General features: G+C 32.6%; 1 pseudogene; it reads right to left on the reverse strand.

Moving 5' to 3' along the window:
* Positions 1-5,904: 5,904 nt before the first annotated feature.
* LOC107900135 (uncharacterized) lies at positions 5,905-11,755 on the reverse strand (annotated as a pseudogene).
* Between the last annotated feature and the right edge of the window lie 8,182 nt (positions 11,756-19,937).

Consider the following 19,937-nt stretch of genomic DNA (forward strand, 5'->3'; position numbering starts at 1 on the left):
CAACATTAAATAATTTCATAAAATAAATACATAATTGCTAGAAAATAGAAGCATTAATAATAATTATTGAAATATTGTATTTATTTACAGTAAACTTACCTCGGTACAAAATATGGCCAAATCTATCAACTTAGTCTTCAACCTTTTTCTTTTCTCGGTCTAACCCCGAATTTCGTTCTTCTTGATCTATAATAGCAAATTTAGTTTATTTAATACTCACATTTATCAAAACAGCCCTCGACTCTAACTTTGGAAAAAACAATTTTGCCCTTAAACTTTTACGTATTTACACTTTTGCCCCAAAGCTCGAAAATTAAACTTCATCCCATATTCTTATGTTTTATAACATGCAAAAAATTTTTCCCTTCTACAGTAACATCAAATTCCCATTCTAACACTTATGAACATTAGGTATTTTTACCGATTGTGTCGTTTTACTCGTTTTCACTTAAAATCGCTTAGCACAAATCGTTTAACATAATTTAAGACTTCATATTATACCATAAAACATCAAAATAAACACATTTCACCTATGGGTATTTTTCCAAATATGAACCCTAGGTTAAATTATTGCTAGAATAAGCTAAATCAAGTTACTGGGGCTTCAAAAATGTAAAGAACATGAAAAACGAGGATTTGGATCACTTACTATGGAGCTTGGAAGCTTGAAAACCCTAACTATGGCTTCCCCCTTGCTAATTTCAGCCAAATGAAGAAGATGAACATAATTTGCCATCTTTTTCCTTTTTAATTCATTTTATTAACCAAATTACCAAAATGTCCCTAACTTAAAAATTTCCTATTTCACTTATCTCATGTCCATTTTTGTCCATATCTTAACCAGTGGTCTAATTACCATATAAAGATCTCCAATTTAAAATTTCATAACAATTGGACACATCTAACATGTAGAACTCAACTTTTGCACTTTTACAATTTAGTCTTTTTGACTAAATTAAGTGCCCAAACGTCGAAATTTTTGAACTAAATTTTCACGAAATCATTCCGTGAAATATAAGGCCATAAAAATATAGTAAAATAATTTTTTTCTCATCAGATTTGTGGTCCCAAAACCATTGTCCTAACTAGGCCCAAAATCGGGATGTTACATGATTTTGGTGAGATATTTGCTGCTTGTGAGAATACTTCTATTGAGAAATTTTATAGGTACGAAGGCTTCCTTTCCAAGGAAGAAAAATTATGCATTCCACAAAGTTCCATTCGGGACTTGCTTGTACTCGAGGCACATAGCGGTGGCCTCATGGGACATTTAGATATAAGTAAGAACTTAACAATGCTCCAAGAACACTTTTATTGGCCGAGGATGAGAAGAGATTTTGAACGAGTCTATGAACGTTGCATAGCGTGTAGAAAGGCCAAATCCAAGATTCAACCCCACAGCCTATACACTCCATTGCCTATACCCGAAGCTCCTTGGATGGATATCTCCATGGACTTTGTCCTTGGATTACCTCAAACAAAAACAGGGAAGGACTCTATTTACGTTGTAGTCGATAGATTTTCTAAAATGTCACATTTTATCACATGTATAAAAACTGACGATGCTATTCTTATTGCTAATCTCTTCTTTAGGGAAATCGTTCGACTTCATGAAATTCCAAGAATGATCGTGTCCGATCGCGATGCTAAGTTTTTGAGTCACTTTTAAAGATCATTGTGGGGGAAGCTCAGAACTAAGCTACTGTTTTCAACCGCTTGTCATCTCCAAACTGACGGCCAAACTGAGGTGGTGAATCGCGTTTTATCAACGTTACTTCGAGCAATCATCTGAAAGAAGTTGAAGTCATGGGAAGAATGCTTGCCACATATCGAGTTCGCCTACAACCGATCTGTCCATACAACAACTAAACATTCACCCTTTGAAGTAGTATACGGGTTTAATCCATTAACTCCATTAGATTTAATACCATTACCAAATGATCAATTGATACATTCTGATGTTAGAAAGAAAGATGATTATGTTAAGGAGCTACATCAGAAAGTTCATGCCAACATAGAGGCAAGAACCGAATCTTATGTGCAAAACGCCAATAAGGGACGAAAGCGAGTTGTATTTGAACCCGAATATTGGGTTTGGGTTCATATGCACAAGGAGTGTTTTCCAGCCCCACGAAGGTCCAAGCTATTACCTCGAGGAGATGGACTTTTCCAAGTCCTAAAAAAAATCAATAAGAATTCCTACAAACTTGACTTACCCGGTGAATATAATATCAGCGCTAGTTTTAATGTTTTTGATTTGTCTACTTTTGATGCAGATTTCGACTTGAAGACATGTCATTTTGAAGAGGGGGAATGATGTAAGCACGCCCAGGAGCTTCCCTAGCTCAAACAATGAACCAATGTTGCTACCAAAATGACCTATAACGTGAGTACGAGCTAAGCTTTTCAAAGAGGCCATTTCGGCCTTAGTTATGAGCATATGGGCTAAAGTGTTGTCCAAACCCATTGAAGAAGTTTGTACCAACTCCATGAAGACTCCTTGCAACCTCTAGCAAGTTGATCTCAGCTTCTCAATAGCCCCCCCGAGCTCCATTCAGCTCAAATCAGCTCGTTTGAGCTCATTTTAGCTCATTCGAGCTCATTTCAATTTATTTCCAACTTATTTACTTTATTGCTAGAATAAACTAAGTGTTTGCTTTATTTAGTTTATTTTGTTACAACTCATTAATTAATCTTTAGCTTAGTACAACTGATTGCATGTTTTAGCTCAATTAGAGCTAGCCCAATTAATATGTCTTCATTAAGTCTATATTTAATTTGTCTTAGCTTTATTAGTATATTAAAGTATTTAAATATGTTTTAATTTGTCACAACCGAATTTAATATTGGATTCAATGTCTTCTAGGTGCAGTCGAATTCATGAATTACCAGTAAAACTAGGTGCATGCATGGCTGGATGCAACGTATAAAAGGGTTCATGCATGGTCAGCTACAATGCATGGTGTTCTAGTTATTGGCCTTCCCAAGTACCTATTCGGCCAAAGAATAGCTACCCATTAACTTTCTCTAAGCTGGCCAAACATATTCCCATGCTGCTTCAATGAGTTCACACCAGCCGATTTTCCAATTCACATTTGTTGTCCATTCGATTTTGAGCTTTCGCATTCAAGTGACCTTTCAAGTTGGAGTTCACACTTCAAGTAACTTTTCAAGTTGATCATTTAAGCCTTCAACATTCGGCTGAACCAAAGCAAATTAATTGAGCTTAATTAAAAGCACATGGCCGAACCTAGACATGGCCAATCAGTTTCCAAAGCTGCCAATTACATTCAATTGATTTTTCTTCTTCTAGAAGCTGTCCAATGGCATCCCAAATAGCTGAATATAGACAAGGCAATTACTGGTTTTATTCTAATACATTTTATCTCATTTAAAGCTGAATGCTTTGTCTTTAAGTCATGTAACTTTGTCCATTTTAGCACATGGCGATACTATGCTTGGGAAGTTGTAAAGGCAAATAGAGGAACTATTAGACAAGGGGAGATGGTCAAACGAATAGTGGAGTACGATTGATCTCTCACCTGTATTGAAATGTTATTGGTGTAGTTCAATTAAATATCTGAATAGAGAGAATAAGATTAAGCTATCACCTTTTGTGCAATATTATTGGTGTAGTTCAAAAAATCATAAGGGTTCCCAATGTCCAATTAAATATCCAATAAGAGAAGAAAGTAAGTATGACTTTGTATCTTTTGTTAATTCTTACTTTAGTGGAAAAGAGATATGCGATAGCAAACTTTGTGAACCAGAAAAAGATGATAGTGAAAAATTTTTCCTCGAATCTGGGAGTTAAATGAGATAGAATCGTCATGTTCTTTTGCTAAGATGTATTTACTAAATTGAATATTCATAATACTTGTGAAGGGGATATGGGAAGTGAGGAAAAATCATGTGAAAAGACCGAGAGAAAAGAGACCTTCAGTGATAAAAGTCTACTTGATGGTCCAAATTTGGTGAGTGAAAATCCATATGAGGTAAAATTGGAGAGTTCTCACGAGGAAAAAGAGTATGAAAAGAAAGAAAATACCCATACAAAAGTGAGGAATGATTATGTTCTAACTTACCCTAACTCAAATTTGTTTAGTGGTGTTTCTTTATTGCAGGACTTCAAGGATTCATTGACGGACTCTTAATTATATTACTTTACCATTGATAGACGATTTCACTTGTGAGAGAGAGGTAATTTGAACATTAATAATTCTTCACAAGTGCTACAAGGTAAGAAAGGTAAGGAAACAATAGAAATTGATTTAAGAAGGCATACCTTGAATGTTTTTGATAAGTATGCTACTGATTTTGTTTGTACAATATTTCCTTACAACATGCTTTCTCATTGGTCAAATTTTATTAAACCTTAGTCTGACAGTTCAACTAATTTTATGGGTTTATCTAAATTTGTAAAGGTTAAAATAGTAATTATGTTGCATTAAATAAGTTTTTAAAGCATTTTACATATTTTCTCTTGCAACAAAATTTTCTATCTTGACCTTTAACAATAATTTTTTTACAAAATAACATTAAACTTTTTTATTTTTATAATTATGTGAAATTCTTGACTCATAATTGTAAATTCTTATGGATGACCATACATATTAAAACAAATTTACATGTTATTTTTTACTTGAAGACTCATGTACCTAACGCTTCTTTGTTTAGTGTTGATACCTTGTTTCTAAAGGAGACATACATGATCGAAGTTGATTTCAAGGATCAAAAGAATGTCTTTGATCCTGGAGATAGTTTTTGTGCCCAAGAAAGCTTGGGTAATTATTTTTTCATTTTATTGTTAATTATTCGGGGACGAATCTTTGTGAGGAAGGGGGAATGATGTGAGTAGCTCGGTCCAATTCAAAGGCCATAGTAGAGATGGGCCTTTCCAAGTACTCAAGCGGATCAATGACAACGCCTATCAAATAGATTTTCCCAGTGAGTACAATGTAAGTCCTACTTTTAATATTGCTTATTTATCTCCCTTTGATGTTTCAGATTCGAGTACGAATATTTTTGAGGAAGAAAGGATTGATGCGATTCTCAAGGCCCAAAATCAGGCTCATGAACGTGATGGGGTCAAATTTCTTTAAGGCGAAATAACGAGGTGAAGGCCAAGCAAATTCGAGCAAGATTGAATGAGACTATCCAAGACTTAATTGCCAAGGCCCTAGATGAACGTTCACCCTCATACATACACAATTAATTTATGTTTTTTTGAGTTAATAATAATTCTCTTTGAGCTTTTCTTCAAGAATTGCTCTTGAGTTTCTTTTAGAAGTTGTTTTAACAATATTTCAGGTTGTGGGAACCATCTTCAAGCTTTTTCTTGCCAAGGTCTCTTTCCTGGAGGGGTAATTAGAGCCATTGAAAAGAGTTAAGGATTCTTAATGTTTCCAAGGCTTCTTAGGACGCCATCTTTTATTTTCTAGCCTTAATTTATCATTTCTTACTTATTTAAGTTAGTTCTTGCTCTTTTGGCTTGCTGATTTTATTGATTTTCATTCTAGGTTAAAGTTGCTTCAAGAAAGACATTCTCCTATCTGGTTCCATCAAGAAACACATCAAAATTAGGAGTTTTAATATTTTCTTATTGTTTTAAACATTCTTACACAAAACAATTTGCTTTTGTCTTTAAAATCACTTCTAACAAATTTGTTTGTGTTTTGTTTTTCCAAATCTAGTTGGGGTAATTTCTTGAGATCCAAGGACGGTTTCTTTCCATCCAAGAAACCCTAATTCATTCTCTATTGGACTCTTTACCAGCTAGTTCATCTTTCTTTTGTTTTAATTTCGTTTGACTCTCCTTTGTAACAACTAATCTATTTCTGTTGTTTTCCGTTTTAGTTTACGTTCATCTACAGATTTAGGATAAATCCGCGACTTTGACAAACTTTACAATCCACTTTCACATTCATCCACATCATTCTTTATCAATTTGGTTCTTTCTTTATTTATTTTTGAATTCTCAGAAGCATCATTTCTAAGTTCTTCAAATGCATTAATTTGCAACCTGCGCAACTTAGAAGCATCATCAAGATTGGAGTTAAGCATTTTAATTGCCCAATATGCCTTATGTTCAAATTCCATAGGTAAATGATAAGGTTTTCCATGACCTAACCGATAGGGAGACATGCCTTATGATGTTTTGAAAGTAATTCGGTAATCCCATAATGCATCAATAAGTCTTAGAGACCAATCATTGCGAGTAAGGTTAACCATTTTTTTCCAAAATGTTCTTAATCTCCCTATTTGCATGTTTTATTTGTCCATTTGTCTAAGGGTGATAATAGATTGCAACTTTGTGTGTAATGGTATATTTATTCATTAACGATTCAAAAAAATTGTTGCAAAAATGTGTGCCCCCATCACTTATAATTGATCGAGGAATCCCAAATCGACTTAAAATATTTTCTTTTAAAAACTTAATCATTGTTTTGTGATAATTATTTTGACATGAATTGCCTTTATCCATTTTGAAACATAATCTATTGCAACCAAAATGTATAAAAAACCAAACAATGATGGAAAAGGTCTCACGAAGTCGATAGCCCAATAGTAAAAAATTTTAATCAAAAAAATTGGATGCAAAGGCATCTTGTTTTTTTTTTGAAATAGATCCATATTTTGGAATTTTTTACATGATTTGAAAAAAATTATAAGTGTCCTTGAATAAGGTTGGCCAGTAAAATCCACATCGTAAAATTTTAACAATAGTTTTCTTGGATGAAAAATGACCAACACATGCCTCAGAATGACAAAAATTAATGACACTATGTACCTTATTGTTAGGTATGCATCTTCAAAAATTTTGATCAGGGTAGTATTTGAACAAATATGGATCATCCTAATAAAATTTTTTACCTCAGAAAAAAATTTCCTTTTATCTTGTAAACTTCATTGAAAAGGAATTTTTCTTGTCACAAGAAAATTAGCAATGTCAGTAAACCATGTTATAACAGAGATATTTAAAATTTGTTCATCATGAAAACTATCATTAATTGGGGAAGTTTTAAAAGATTCATCTCAAACAAGTCTTGACAAATGGTCAGCCACAACATTTTCTACTCCTTTCTTATCTCGAATGGTGATGTCAAATTCTTGAAGAAGAAGAATCCACCTAATCAACCTGGGTTTGGCATCCTGTTTAGAGAGAAGATATTTTAAACCTGCATGATCACTAAAAGACAACAATATATTATCCAACAAGGTAAGATCTGAATTTTTCCAATGCAAAAACTACTGCAAGTAATTCTTTTTAGTAGTAGAATAATTCAATTGAGCACTATTTAAAGTTTTACTTGCATAATAAATGACATCTGGTTTCTTATCTTTCCTTTATCTTGACACAGTACCAACAGTGTAATCACTAGCATCACACATTACTTCAAATGGTAAAGACCAAATAGAGGGTTTTATAATCGGAGTAGAAATGAACATACTTTTAAGTTTTCCAAAAGCCATTTCACACTCTTTAGCCTATTCAAACACACTATCCTTTAATAAGAGATTACACAAAGGTCTAAATATAGCACTAAATGTTTTTATGAATCTCCTATAAAACCCTACGTGTCCTAAAAATAACCTAATGTCCTTTATAGTTTTTGTTGTTGGAAAATTAGAAATTAACTCAATTTTTGACTTGTCTACCTCAATCCCTTTTGAAGAAACTATGTGTCCCAAAACAATTCTTTTAGAGAGCATGAAATGACATTATTCCCAATCAAGAACAAGATTTTTTTACTTCTGATTAAAACCTTTTCTAAATTGGGTAAGCAGTCATCAAATGAATCACCAAAAATAGAAAAATCATCCATGAAGACTTCTAAAATGCATTCAACCATATCACTAAAAATATTAAGCATGCATCTTTGAAACGTGGCTGGTGCATTACATAATCCAAAAGGCGTCATCCAATATGCAAAACTGCTAAAAAGACATGTGAAAGTGGTTTTCTCTTGACCCTCAAATAAAATTGCAATTTGGTTATACCCAGAATATCCATCTAGAAAACAATAAAATTCATGCCCTACAACTCTTTCTAAGATTTGATCCATGAAAGGTAAAGGGAAATTATCTTTTCTGGTCACTGAATTAAGTTTCCTCTAGTCAATGCCCATGCGTCAACCAGAACAGTCCTAGTTAGGATCAATTCATTATTTTCATTTTTGACTACAGTAACCCAGATTTCTTGGGTACAACTTGGGTATGACTTACCTATTAGTTATCAAAAATAGGATAAATGATTCTGTTATCTAAGAGTTTAGTGACTTCATTTCTCACCACTTCTGTCATATTAGGATTAAGCCTTCATTGCATTTGTTTAGAAGGTTTAGCATTTTCCTCTAAATAAATGTTATGTTTGCAAATCAATGGGCTAATTTCTTATATGTCAACTATGGTTCATCCTAATGTATTTTTATGCATTTTCAAAATTTTCAATAGCTTACCTTCTTGGTGTGCATCAAGTTTTGGGGAAATTATGACTGGAAATGTTTCATTCTCACCCAAAACTGAATATTTCAAACCGCATGGTAGTTTTTTCAATCAAGCCTAGGTGGTTGATCAACTGATGGTTTTAAAACATCTGTAGTTGCCAAAAGTTCCTCAAACTTTTGTTTCCAATAAAAGTTCTTATCTTGTCCCTAAAATAATTTAACACATAATCAAGGCATGGATTTTTTGTTTTGTCATCAATATCAAATTCAGTTAAATGATTTTCCAAATGATTGAACAATTTGGAATTGATGAACTGTTCATGGAAAGGTTGTTCAATGAAGTCCACTACATGTACATCATAATCTTCAACAGGTTTCTTACAAACATTAAACACATTTAATTCTAATGGAATGTTTCCAAAAGACAAGTTTAGAAAATCGTTCTTACAATTAATCAAAGCATTAGAAGTTGCAAGGAATGGATGACCTAAAATAACAGGGATTGTACAATAGAATCTGAAACAAAATGTGTGTCCAAAATAATAAAATCAACTGGAAAATAAAATTTGTCAATTTGAACCAACACATCTTCTACTATCCCTCGAGGAATTTTGACAAATTGATCAGCTAACTGAAGTGTGATAGATGTTGGCTTAAGTTCACCTAAACCTAACTGTTGATAAACAGAGAAAGGCAAAAGATTAAATCTAGCACCAAGGTCAAGCAAAGCACACTCTATTATAGTGTTCCCAATAATGTATGACATTGTAGGGTAACCAGGATCTTTATATCTAGGTGGAGTGTTATGCTGAATGATTTAACTCACATGTTCAATTAAAAAGGTTTTCTTTTGCACAATATGTTTCCTTTTAACTGTGCACATATCTTTCAAAAACTTAGCATAAGAAGGAACTTGCTTAATCGCATTCAATAAAGGAATATTAATCTTGACTTGTTTTAAAATTTCTAAAATTTTAGCATTTTGATTCAAATTTTTTATTGGTTGCAATCTTTGAGGGAAAGGAGCAGAAATCCCATATTTTTCCTAGTTTAGGTTGTCAGAACTTTTAGGCTTACCATCATCCTTAACACTACTTTGCAGAGCAAGAGAGGGCTCTTGAGATTTGGAAGGAATGCTGATAAAGAATGATGTGGATGAATGCAGAAGCTGATCGTAAAGTTTGTCAAAGTTGCATATTTATCCAAAATCTCTAGACGAACATAAACTAAAATGGAAAACAACAAAAATAATTAGTTGTTATAAAGGAGAGCTAAACAAAATTAAAACAAAAGAAAGATGAATCGATTGGTAAAGAGTCCAATAGAGTATGAATTAGGGTTTCTTGGATAGAAAGAAACCATCATTGGACCTTAAGAAATTGCCCCAACCAGATCTAGAAAAACAAAACACAAATAGATTTGTTAGAAGCGATTTTAAAGACAAAAGTAAATTGTTTTGTGCAAAAATGTTTCAAAAAATAAGAAAAGATTAAAACTCCTAATTTTGATGTCTTTCTTGATGGACAAGATAGGAGAACATCTTTCTTGAAACAACTTTAACCTAGAACGAAAATCAATAAAATCAGTAAGCCAAAAGAGCAAGAACTAACTTAAATAAGCAAGAACCGATAGATTAAGGATAGAAAATAGAAGATGACGTCCTAAGAAGCCTTAGAAACATTAAGAATCCATAACTCCTTTCAATGGCTCCAATTCCCTCTCTAAGAAAAAGATATTGGCAAGAAAAAAGGTTGAAGATGATTCTCACAACCTAAAATATTGTTAAAACAACTTCTAAAAGAAACTCAAGAGCAATTCTTGAAGAAAAACTCAAAGAGAATTATTATTAACTCAAAAACATAAAAATCAATTGTGTGTGTAAAAGGGTGAACATCCATGCTACTTATAGGCCCCAAAAATAAATTTTCCTAACCCTAATGAAATAACTAACATGACAACTCATCAAAAAAATTTTAAGTGTGTACTTTTAATGGGAATTCAACCAGATGAATTAAATGGGCTCCTTGGGCTGAATTCTTATATCATGATCCACCTATTAAAATAAAATTGGACTTATGTTTAAATATTTTACGATTCGGGCCACTTTGATAATTTGGCCTGGTATTCAATTAAATTACTTTCTAAACTTCTGGATGGGCTTGTAGACATCTTAATGGGCCATTTTTTCAAGAACTTGGTCTTGTGATCTATTTGCTCTCGAAATTGGCTCGTTCAAGCTCGTACATGAAATTCAATATGCCTTGGTTGGAATATTCAGTTTCTTGGACCAATATTTCCAAGATTTGAAATCTTGATTTTCTTCATTCCTAAAATTGTCTGAAACATCAAAATTGGACAAAGATTCGGTTTCTTGATTTTTTTTATCGTGTGCACATCTAGGGCCTTGGTAATGAAGTCTTAGATTGTCCCATTCAATCTTGCTCGGATTTTCCCTTCAACCTCGTTATTTGGCCTTGAGGAAATTTTACCCCATCACATTCATGAGCCTAATTTTGGGCCTTGAGACTCACATCAAATGCTCTTGTCAATGGCCTTCCCCTTTTGAGGAGTTGTGATAAAATCACATATACTTTTTGGATTTCTATGGGCATGAAACATGACATTAAGTAGAAGGATTAGGTTCAGGTTGTGCAGAACACTAACCTTTTCCTTGAATGCACAATGAGGCTGTCAACATAGAATGTGTGCTCTTAATTTCATTGATATCTTGTGAAGTCTGATTGTTGAAATTTGTTTGTGTTTGCATGAATTCTTGCAATGTCTCCTCTAAACTTTTAACATGCGAAGGTGATTGGGTTAGAGTGTTGGGAGGTTTTGGAGGCTAGGGAAACGAGCACGATTATTATCCTACCAGCTGAAGTTAGGGTGGTTTCTCCATTGAGGGTTGTAAGTGCTTGAGTATGGAGAATGAAAAGGTTTTTTTTGAATTTTTCCACTGTATTTGCTTGATCATGCAACATTTCTTTAAAAAGTGAAATGTTTGGGTATTCCATAGTAGAATGTCTCATGATTTCACAAATACCACAAATTTCTTCAGTTTTTTCTGGTTTAATTTTTTGCACTTTCCTAAGTTCCATGGCTTCAACCTTTCTAGTTAAACTAGCCATCTTAGCACTTAGATCATCTTCTTGACTAAGGTGATATTTTCCTTTATTATTAGCTAGATTCGATCTAATGGAACCTTCAGAAGGGTTAACTATGTGCCAAGATTGTGAATTTTCTACCAAATGATCTAGGTAGTCAAAGGCCTCTTTAGGTTCTTTATCAAGGAACTCTTCGTTACACATTGTCTCAACAAATTGTTTAGTTTCGGGAGTTAAACCTTCATAAAAGAAACTTAAAGTTTGCCAATTTTCAAAACTATGATGTGGGTAAGAACCTAACAAAATTTTGAAACATTCCCAACATTGAAAAAATGGTTCATTTGAATTTTGCAAGAAATTTTGAATCTGTCTTTTAAAACTATTGGTCTTTTGTGTTGTAAAAGATTTCTTTAAAAATTTAGTTTGCATTTCTTTCCAAGTACCAATTAATCCTGGTTTTAAATTGTTAAACCAAATTTTTGCCTTATCTTTCAAAGAAAAATGACATAATTTGAGTTTATCAATTTCATTAGCACAAGGTGGATCATTAAATGTGGCACATACTTCATCAAAATCTTTAAAATGTAAGTAAGGAATTTTAGACTCTAAGCCATGAAAATTAGGAAGTAAAGTTATCATACTAGGTTTGAACTGAAAGTTATTTGCATTCAAAGGTAAAAAAAAACAAGAGGGTGTTGAGTTTCGATGAGGTTGAAAGTAATCACGCATGGTACGCACTTGTCGAATCTCATTTTCATCAAGAGCTCTTTCAATCTCATCCATGATTGGTGAATATGGAGGTGTCACAATCAAATTACCAACAAAAGTTTCACAATTTTTTCTAACTAAATGACAAGAATTACAATCAAAATGCCAAATATGCATAAACAAATTAGGCGGTAGAAGTAGCCAAATATATGTACAGAAAAAAAAGAATACTTATAAACTTGTAATCTAAATCTTACCTTCCCCGGCAATGGCGCCAAAAATTTAATAGTGGCTTTCTAAGTCTAAAACCTAAGTGCAGGTTATATTTAAGTAATAACATTTCAGGAGTCCGAGGTCGATCCACAGAGAAGTTGATTAGAACTTACAAGAATTATGCTAAAACAAAAATTTAACACTTAAATTTGGAATAAGTATGGATAATGAAAGTAGTAGCTAGAAGCAATAGAAAAAAAATGTCAACGTAAGAAAGTAACTAAAAAAATAAAAATAAAATACCTGGAAGAAAATATGTAGAGGTTAGAGGATCAACTCTTGGTGTCATATTAAGATTAAATTTTATTACTCAATTAGAATCCACACATAAACTGAGGTCTCAATTGGATGATCTAGCAATGTACATCCACTAATTAAGCATATGAGTCCATGAGCAAAGGTATGTCCATCAATGAAGTGTCCAAAATGATTGCCCTATAAGTCTAAGAGTTTAGCAAATGAATCCATAAGCCTATGGTGCAATATGAAAGTTCAACTATTTAAGTTCAGTTCAACCATATGGTATTATAATCACCTAATAACTTCAAGACTTACAAAAAGATTTCAAATATTTATTATGCCAATTTTTATGTCTACAACAAATCAAGGTTAGTTTATCCAAGCATTCATTGTGCCATATATTGTCTATAACAAATAAAATGTCTTACTTTACAAGTATGATTATAACAACTGATTTATAATTAATTTTAACTCAAATGATGAGAATGGAATTTACCTTAATATTTCCCAAGAGTTTCACCCTTTCACCTTATCGTTGAAAACTTAAAATAACATAGCAAAAGTAAACAACTCAAACTTAGATGAAACAGACATATTAGATATAAGAAACTTGAAATTTTACATGAAGAATTAATCAAACAAAAACCTAACAAGGAAATGATCTTGAACTCAACTTTAAGATGTCTCCTATACTAAAACCAAAGGTTATTTCGAGAAATTTGTGAAGAGGATAATGACAATACAAAGGACTTGCTAATAATAAATTTCTAGCCCTACCTCTTTGTCATCTTTTGAGGCATTTTTCACATGTTAAAGGATGACTCCTTTGGTCCAAGTTAATGGCTGATGCGAACCTGGTCACATCATGTTTTAACACAACTCGATGTCATCGAGAGTGGCCTAAGCTTGAAGGGCCCAAGTGCAAAATGAAGCCTAATCTTAGCTCGTTGAGCTCAATTCCACTCGTTTCCAGCTCATTGAGCTCATTTGCTTGTTTGAGCTTACTTTGCGTTTTATAATTTTAGTTGCTAGAATAAAATAAATGCAAATTAGTTTATTCAGCTTAAATAATTAAATTGCCTTTTAATTCTGGACATTTTAATTAGAAGTGTTTAAATTGTGTCTAAAGTTGAGACAAATTAATTTGTCTTAGCTGCTGTTGAATTAAATTTGTGTCTTAGTTATTATTTGTTTTTAATGTGTCTTAGATTAGGAAAATTAATTACATGTTTTTAATATGTCTTAGTTAGCACATGACATGAATTTGTTCAGCTCATTACATCATTTTAATGTGTCTTAGTCCAGCTGAATTAATGAGCAGGTTTAATGTGTCTTGCTGCTGTCAATTTAAATGTGTCCTAATATGAATAAAGTTGCTGAATTAAATTGCTTTCAGGTACATGCATGGATTGGCCATGAAGAGAGTTGATGATTCCTTTTCCCCATGTGACTATTCGTGAAGCTCAATGGAACATGAGCTAAATTAAAAATCTAGCAGTAGTTTTTAGCTTCTCCAAGTGGCTGTTCGTGAAGAGCAATGGACAAAGAGCTGTTCACACAAGACCATTCATCTCACAAAATGTTTTCACACCATGAGAGCTATTCATTTTCGTTCATCCACACTTGGAGGCTGTTGGAAATCAAGTGTTCACACACTTGGGCTGTTCGTGTGCTTAAACTACCATTAATTTGGCTGCTGCTTAGCTGCCCAAGGAGGAATTAAAGGCTACTCATAATGTCTTCAGTTGATCAAACATTGAACAAAATCATTTCAGCTCAATTGTGAAATTATTAGCTGAATTGGAAGACTAAACAACCAACCCATTGGTGTCACCTATACATAGAAGCTTCCAAATTGCTTTTTGGTTATTTCAACAGCCATTTGAGTTCAATTAAGTGTAATTAAGCTGATTGCTTTGATTCCATTCAATTGGAACATATTCAACCTATAAATTGTTGTTTTTGTAATCATTTGAAGGTTACGAATTTTAGACTTTGATCAATTATGAACTTCTGTTCATTGGTGAGTATTTCAACTCCCTTTTTTCTCTCTTGAATCCATTGACTTATCAAGACATTCTTGTGGTGTCAATCCTATCAATTTCGAACTTATCACTTTACTAAAGTGTGGTGTTTAATCTTATATTGTTGGTTCTTATCTCTCATAGATATTGGGTCACGATTAACAATTTTCATCATTTCAAGCTAACGCAAGATTTGGGTCGATATTGCATATCCATCTTTGAAACACTTAAATATTTTCTTGTTTCTAGCCAATTTGTTATTTTTCAACCCGACTTGAAAACCTCAACTCATACTTCTTAATTTTACGATCGGGCAATCTAAATGACTCAAATCAACACTGAGGCGAGTTTGTATCAATGGCTCTCAATGGGAAAGGTCCAAGAGAGTTGATTGATGGTCTGCATCTTTTCTATATGTTGTAAAACTTTCAACTCCAAACTCCAATTGTGTTAGGAGATATGAGTCAAACACAAAAATACGTCAAAATTTTCCATCAATGTGAAACTTGTAACTTTATCTTTACTTTTGGATTTCTTTCTAATGTAGTTTGGTGTTGGTGTTCCAACATTTGAATAGATCTTCAAACCCCCTTTCCGACCATATAAGATACACCCAAAATTGAGTTCTGAAGCTCAAGACATGATTGAAAGACTAGGAAGTGTTTCGACTGAAAGTTCTAAAAGTGTTCAAATTACAAATTTTTAATCTTTTGAGCTTTGAACTTTCACTAATTGTAACACCCCTAACCCGTATCCATCACCAAAATAGGGTTACAAAGCATTACCTGAGTTTACGTTTCGAAACTATCAAAATTTAAAACATTTAATTCACAACATCAATCAATGCAAAACCAAATAATGACATACATATTGTCCCTTTACGAGCCCTTGAGGCCCTAAAAACACATTAGAAATAAGTCGGGACTAAATCAAAATCAAATAGAATTTTTTAGGAAAATGTCAAAATTTTCAAAACTGTAGGGGTCACACGATCGTGTCTCAGGCTGTGTGGACATTCAAAGTAGGGACACACAACTGTGTCCCAGCCCGTGTCCGTGCCCATGTAACTCTCTGATTTGGGTCTCACGGCCAAGCCACACGCCTGTGTTCCAGACCGTGTAACTCTCGAAATACAACCTTTAAAAACCTACAGGGGACACATGGCTGTGTGTCACACACGGCTGAGACACATGTCCATGTCTCTGACCGTGTGGACAAAAAATAGATCATTCCCAAGCCATTTTTCTCACCCATTCATGCATACACCTATAACCAATTTACCTCATGTAATCAAGCATCCCAAAGTACACCAAACTATACAACAACAAGCTATCCAAATAGGTATATAATCATACAACCAATATGCCTAAAAGGCACTTCAATCACAACAATTAAACATGTATAACTAAATGCTTGGTTTAGCCAAAACTTACCATTTTGTATACATAGCAAATCCACACTCATATGTACCTAATTTACCATTTAACATTTAGCATCATAAGCCATAAATACCAACTACATTTTTAATACCAAAATGACCATGTTCAACTTCCATCATTTAAGCATCATAAAGACTATAAAGTCATCCATCAAAAGGCCACATACATATATCCACATATCAACCATTTCAATCATTCAAAATACCAAGTTTACAAGCCAAAACATAATGGATAAAACATCAACCAAAAACACCTATACATGTGTATATTTATCCAACTATCAATTAACTTGGTTTCATGCCAAAACATAACATAATTGATACATTATAACTGTACCATTTTGGCCATTTAAACATACAAGTCTAACCATATCCAGATGGTTCCAATAATCAACATGTATACAAACCATATTTCAATCATGCACATCTATTCAAAAACTTTCCAAAGCATACCATATCTTGACCATGTTGAGGTCAATTCATCATATATCACTTTGGCCATTCAAACATGCTTTAACACATTATCAAATTAACACATATCAATAAGGTACCAAATGTACCAAGGCTACATCACCCCAAATTACATATACATGCCAAACTCATCAACTAACATTCAACCAATCATCAACTATAAGTCCACCTATACGTGCCAATATAACCTTAACCAAGACATCAAAATCTATCGATATAATCGTTGGATAGTGTGATGGATCTCTGACTAGCTTCCAACTCAGTCGAGCTTTCGATAATCGGAAAAGTAAAGAAAAACAACTACGTAAGCAATGAATGCTTAGTAAGCTCGTATAAACTTTAGTTATATCAATCTATTTCAAATATGATATTTATACATATTAAGAATAATCCTATACTGATAATGCAAGATTCATAAAACCATATTCAACAACTCATAAAGTGAATAAATCCACAACATCACATATATATATCTTCCCTAGCATAGTAGGAATTTAAATAACTTTAAATCCTTTCAAATTTTCTTATTTTCATTTTCATTTCATTACTTTCCATTGCATTTACTTTCTTTAACTTAAATAACAACATTAATTCAACACATCATTCCCTTTTTCATCATTTTACACTTCAAGTATAAATTTACTATTTCATTACCTTTCCACACCCATTTCATATGCATAACACACAAGACATAACCATATGATTAAACCATAGCCACAAGCTAGTGCATTTAAACATAGCTCTTTTTGAATTAATCACATGATAAACCATTTCATAAGAAATTGCATAATTTAAACCTTACCACTCTTTCATGAACACAAGCATATTTTCATTTGAGCACTTACCATTTCAATGCAACTTATAAGTAAACATAATACCATTTAACTAATAGCTTGGCACATGCCTAAGCATCAAACAACAACACATGTTAGCATAATTGAACATATTTCATATAAATTCAACATTGATAACCATTTATTCTCAACATGTAACACTTGAGTTTATTACTCATCTCAACTTACATAATTTCCATGTATCATCATATCAAAGATGTTCACATATGTACATGTCATAGTACATATCATTCTCGTACAATTTTTTATCTAAATAATACCCGTTGAACCGTTTAGAATACCATTGGATACCTAGGATAGCTCACACATAGTGTGCTAACTCATATAACTATAATTTGTCAATTCCTATACATGTATGCCCACACAAGCTGTGAATCAGAATGCTCAAAGCTGTGAAAATTGGCCTATTCACACGAGCTGTGGATTGAAACAAAGCTACATAATTCTGCTCACACGAGCTGTGGAGGATTCGCAACACATGTCAGACCTCAGCCATTGGTAGGACGTTCAAGACCAACACCCGAATCATGTAAATCCTAATGACATGTCATTTGTATCATGCGAATTGCTAATGTTCAAACGGGGCTCAGTAGTCGCTGTACGTCGTTGGATTTACGTCATTTCATAACATAGTAAATTGTATACTAACATAAATATATTGATTTAATCACAATATAATCATATGTTAACATTAAATTTAATCAAAATTATATAGAATATAGTTCATACGAACTTCCCTTGCTAAATTGCAGAAATACCAAAGTTTAGGCGCATTTTGGTAATTTTTTTATTTGCCTCAGTTTTCCACCCGATCTTGATCTAAGTTAATAATTTCATTCAATTTATCAATTTAGATAGTAAAAAACTGTAATTCATGCAATTTGGTCATTTTAACATTTTTACAAAATTTCCCTTAAAGTTTTACTTTTATTCAATTTAGTCCCTGACCCAAAAAAAACAAATTAATCATTTTTAATGCCAAATTATAATAGCTGAATATTCATGGCACCCAAATCAGCCCATATTTGTATTAATTTCACATCAAATCCTTGTGCTTTTACTATTTTAACAATTTAGTCCCTAATCAGAAAATTCATCAAAAATCACTTAACAAAATACTTTTAAATACCAACTAATATTTCAAATTCATCATTTAAAATTAAAATTACTAGATTCATCAATGGCAGCATTCAAAATCTTTAATAGTTTCAAAATTGAAGGTACGGGCTAGCTAGACCTAGTTGCAACAATCTCAAAAACATAAAAATTACTGGAAACGGGGCTAAAACGAACTTACATGCATCATCACAAGGTAAGATGAAGCTTCAAGGTCTTCCATGGAGTTTTTCTCCATTCAAAATTGGTGAAGAAGACATTAAGATGATGATAAAACATTTTGGTTTTATTTTATTTTAATATAATTATCAAATTACCATATTAACCTTAGTTAATAATTAAATAAAACATCATATTCATGTCTATTATTGTCAACTAACACCTTGAATGGTCTAATTACCATTTAAATTCATTTTCCTTTATTCAAATAACCATTTAATCACTCAAATCAAATAGTGATCAAAATTTACATCTTTTACGATTTAGTCCTTTTTAGTTAATTAACTATCGAAATGTTAAAATTTTTCAACAAAACTTTAATACCACCTTAATGACACTCCATAAATATTTATAAAAATATTTATGTCTTGGTTTATAGAAACGAGGTCCCGATACCTCATTTTTTAAAACCACTTAACCATAGGGTCTTACCACTTAAACTTAATAAATCGCTTATATAACAAAAATCACTATATCAAAAACCTTTATAAAACCTTGTTTGACTCGTAAATATTAAATAATAATATTTACAAACTAACTCGTTAGAATTGGAGGCCCTGAAACCACTATTTTTGACACCACTGAAAAACGGGTTGTTACACTCATTATCTTGGATCAACTTTAGGCTTAGTGCATTTAATCTCATGGTTCCATGTATTGACATCTTCTTCCCAAACCTATTTTACCTGCAAATTCCACATGGAATATTTTATTGAAACTAAATGCATGAAAAACACTAAAAATACACAATATTTACAATACAAACAAAAAAGGTTAAACCACTAAAATGAATTTAAAACATATAAAATGCTTAGGAAACCAAGAAAATGTAAGTAAGATATAGTCCAAAATAATCATATGATGACTCATCAATTCCCTTATCTCTTCACATGTCCTAGGGCCTCAACGTCCAAATGACAGAGAACTTATGGTGAGTACTCACAATCCTATGGCATGCCATTATATCCAACATAAGGGCTCACAAATGAGCACGCATAAAAACTTATCACATAGAGCTTGCATAAGGAGCTTGCTTGCAAACA

Source organism: Gossypium hirsutum, chromosome D06 (genome assembly GCF_007990345.1).
Source record: "Gossypium hirsutum isolate 1008001.06 chromosome D06, Gossypium_hirsutum_v2.1, whole genome shotgun sequence".
Lineage (NCBI taxonomy): Eukaryota > Viridiplantae > Streptophyta > Magnoliopsida > Malvales > Malvaceae > Gossypium > Gossypium hirsutum.